Source organism: Lampris incognitus, chromosome 6 (genome assembly GCF_029633865.1).
Source record: "Lampris incognitus isolate fLamInc1 chromosome 6, fLamInc1.hap2, whole genome shotgun sequence".
In the NCBI taxonomy this organism is placed as follows: domain Eukaryota; kingdom Metazoa; phylum Chordata; class Actinopteri; order Lampriformes; family Lampridae; genus Lampris; species Lampris incognitus.
In genome coordinates this window covers 29,804,373-29,808,450 of record NC_079216.1, presented here as the reverse complement: position 1 = coordinate 29,808,450, position 4,078 = coordinate 29,804,373, and the positions used below count along the sequence as shown (strand labels likewise).

The window sequence follows — 4,078 nt, the reverse complement described above, 5'->3', positions numbered from 1 at the left end:
GTGTAGGTTAGTGACGTACTACAGTGTAGTCTACAATGCAGGAAAAACATTATATTCCACTTATGTAGTCTACATATCAAATGTAAGATAACTAATAACTTGATAGTTTGATAAAATCATGTATTAGCTATCGGCATTTATATCATGCATCAACAGCAACACCCTTTCCTCTGTGGCAGATGACATTTTACTTTTTCCATTTTTCAAATATGCTGATATTACTCATATTTTATGACATGGGGAAGTCTTGCTCGTTTGTTCTGAAATAGGATCACCCACCTTGTCTCGCCCTCTGAATCCTTTATGAATCCCATTTTCACTGCTTGATTGAAGATGGCTTTTTAAGACTACTATGAACACACATAGTTCAGTCTTAGCCTATCCAGAGATCGGCAAAACCGGGAAAAAAGGTTTTTTGGAAGAGATAATTCCAGATATGTTGCATTTGCCTCACTCAAGTCAGAATTTGAGTCTAAGTTTATTATTTTTGTAACTGTATCTCTGAAACACGCCCCTAGTCATTGAATTTATATTTGGTGTATTTACAAATAAAATTATTGTAAGGCAGCATTCTTGGGAGCATTGGACATACAGTTGGTTATAAAGTTGACTTTGTAAATGCTAGTGTCAACTATGTACATTAAAAGTTGCCTTTATCTTCTTCTTCGGCAGTCCATCGAAACGATGATGACTGTGATGCAGTTTAAGCTCGGCAAGCATGCCTGTGGGCCATCAGGTTCACATTAGAGTGACAATATCATCCATGTTTGTCACAGACGAATGTTGTTTGAGTTGGTCTGTTTTGTCTTGCATGGTGGGCCTTATCATAGGCTTATTGTCTCTTTTGTTCAACAGCTGTTCTCGATTGCCTTACCATGGAGCACCATCTCTGTCTGTCCAGGGTCACTGTCATCCAGCTGGAGTCATCTATGCCGCAGATCTTCATGTGGTGCTTGAGCACATCTTTGAAGCGTAGCTTCTGGCCTCCCTGCTTCCTTTTTCCCTGGCACAGCTCCCCATAGAAAACATCTCTTGGTAGGCAGTTGTCTGGCATTCTTCTCACGTGGCCGGCCCATCTGAGATGGGAGGCTGTTATTAAGGCTTCAGCACTGACAGTACCAGCACGTCTCAACACTTCCACGTCGGGCACCTTGTCTTCGCGTCTGATTTGGAGCAGCTTTCGCAGATGATGACACTGTATGCTGGTGAGCTTCTTGATGTGCTTGCAATACAGGGTCATGCATTCAGTGGAGTACAGTAGAGATGGGAGAACAGCTGTGTTGTAGTCATTGATCTTTGTTGTCAGCCTGATGTCACGGTGGGACCAAAGTCATTTGTGGAGGACACCAAAGGCTTTTGTGGTTGCTTTGATTCTTCTGTCCACTTCTAAGTCATAGGAGTTTGTATCTGTCACAACACTGCCCAGATAGGTAAAGCACTCAGTGGTCTTCAGAGTTGCTCCATTAACCAAAAATACTGGGCTGACCTTCTTCGGGGCTTTTCTGAGGGGGAGGCTGGTACAAAAGCTCTGTTATGGAGATGTTGATCTTCAGTCCAAAGAGGGTGCCTGCTGAAGAGAAGCGGTCAACTATTTCTTACATATCTCCAGGATCATTGGCAATTAGAGCTGAGTCATCTGCAAAAAGAAACTCTCGAACACAGAGTTCTCTTGTTTTGGTACACACCTTGAGTCTCACAAGATTGTAGTGATTTCCATCTGTTCGGGTCTTGATGTACAAGCCACCTCTCAAGTTGGCTGACATTATTTTTAGGACTATAGTGAAATATAACATGAATAGGGTCGGTGCAAGCACACATCTCTGCCTCACTCCATGCTTGTTGTTGAAAGCATCACTGTCGTCTCCTCCAATTGATACTTTCCCTGTCATATCATCGTGGAAAAGTCTGATGATGCCGATCAGTTTCTGGGGGTAGCCATAAATCTCTAGCACTTTCCACAGTGTCTCTCTATTAACAGTGTCAAAAGCTTTTGAAAATTCCACAAACAATGTAAAGTGACTGGTGCTGTTCAGTCTCTTGGAGTTGTCTCAGGGTGACGATCATGTCTGTGGTGGGTCTACCAGATCTGAAACCACATTGGCTTTCAGGCAACACTTCTTCGGAAATGATCTTTATCCACTTCAGTATGAGCTTAGCCAGGACGTTTCCAGCAGTTGACAAAAATGAGATCCCACAGTGGTTTCCACAAACATTTTGTTCACCCTTCTTGTTGTAGATGGTCACAATCAAAGCATCTTTGAAGTCTTGCGGAAGGCATAAGTTCTGCCAGCAGGCATTATAGAGCTTTTGTAGCTCTGACTTAAGTATTGAGCCACCATGCTTCAGGATGTCTGATGGGATGCCATCTTCTCTTGGTGCCTTCCCACTTTGGGTGTCTTTAAGTGCTTTCTCTACTTCAGCCATTGTGATCGGCTCACAGAGGTCTTCTCTTATCAGCCTTCTTGTAAGCCACTGGAGTGCATTTGGATCTGCTGATCCTTCTTGATCCAAGAGGGTGCAGAAGTGTTCTTTCCATCTTTCTGTTATCTATCCATCTATCTGCTATCATATTGCTTCTTGGGCCATAGATGGTTCTCAGCACAGAGAAGAGTCCATGCATATCATTTCAATCTGCTAAGGCCTACTGCTCTTCCACTGTCTTGCTCCACCAGTTGACGCTATGATTCATTTATGTCAAGCTAGCTATTCAGTTACACCAGTAGATGACTGTTTTATGTGTCATTGAGCCTATGCAATAGGTTTAAAAAGTGGAAGTTGTGGGTTTTGGTGTTTCATTTTATATGCTAGGTGCTACCCAACGTGGACATCCTTTGAAGGGGCTCTCATACGGCTCTGTCCTTGTGGTGTGTGGGAGCATAGCACTTTGCTGTGACGTACAGTCACATTCCACGACGTTGGAGAGCAAGCTCAATCCCCGGTCCTCGAGTTGTTGAGGACGAGCGTCATGTATATTCATATTCCCAGAGTCCTCCCAGCCATTACTTGGGAGCTAAACCATACAGTTTCCATCACAGTGTGCTGTGATGGCCTGGTCGTCTGTCCAGGGTGTCCCTCCACCTGCTGCCAAATGACTGCCAGGATAGACTCCAGCATCCCTGTGACCCTGAGAGCAGGATAAGCGGTTTGGATAATGGATGAATGGATGGATGCTAGTTGCTGAGGTATGTGCAGATGCTTTTTTTTAGCATGAAAGCAGCATGTATTGCATTTGTGCAAACCTTATACAGCTTAAATCCATGTTTTGCATAGTTATGTGATCATGAGTATGAAGTTAAAATGTAATAAAAAACTAGTTTCGAGGCCAGCCTTGCAGGTTCAACAAATACAATTCAAGCAACTTATATTGAAATAGTGATGTCACATTTTCATCAGCTACAACCCCCACTCCAAACATCTTCCTGTGCCTATGCCTAGAGCCTTTAACTAGCACAGTCATATCTTAGCAGTACAAAAAGGATGACAAATACCTCTGGTAAATACACACTGAAGAACGCGAGCTATTAGAAGTCTGTGGCTAACATCATCTCACCAGGACAGAGCTTAATCAAAAAGCTGTTTTGAAAGAGAAACGTTACTTCAAGCTAGAGAATTTCACAAAGGTCATGTGAGATCCTCTGATAAGCGTATCAATGTTAGTGAGGCCTTTCATTTTTAATATCTCTTTGGGAGACAATTTATTGTTGTGAAAGATAAGCATATATGCCTACTGGGTATCAAAGATTAGAAAAAGCCACGGGAATCCTCAATGAGGAATTCTCACAAATGCTGTAAAGATGTGCACTCACAAGCGCGCGCACACACACACACACACACACACACACACACACACACACACACACACACACACACACACACACACACACGTATATATGCATATACAGAAAGGGGATGTAGATATACACGTATAGTAGGATTTTCTTTGGAAAAAAATGATAAGGCACATTGCATTTTATGTCCATAATAGCCAAAAGAGAAAGGCAGGAAGAAGCATATTTGAAGAAAGGAAGTTGTTGTGGCCAACAAGCCAATAGGACTTATCAAGATCAGAGGTCCTTCA

At 42.7% G+C, this 4,078-nt stretch overlaps 1 non-coding gene across 1 annotated transcript; it reads left to right on the top strand.

Moving 5' to 3' along the window:
- The first annotated feature begins 2,815 nt into the window (after positions 1 to 2,815).
- Positions 2,816 to 3,032, top strand: LOC130114876 (small nucleolar RNA SNORA73 family). The gene has a single exon (XR_008810469.1). It is a non-coding gene; the product is annotated as a small nucleolar RNA SNORA73 family (small nucleolar RNA).
- The last annotated feature ends 1,046 nt before the right edge of the window (positions 3,033 to 4,078 follow it).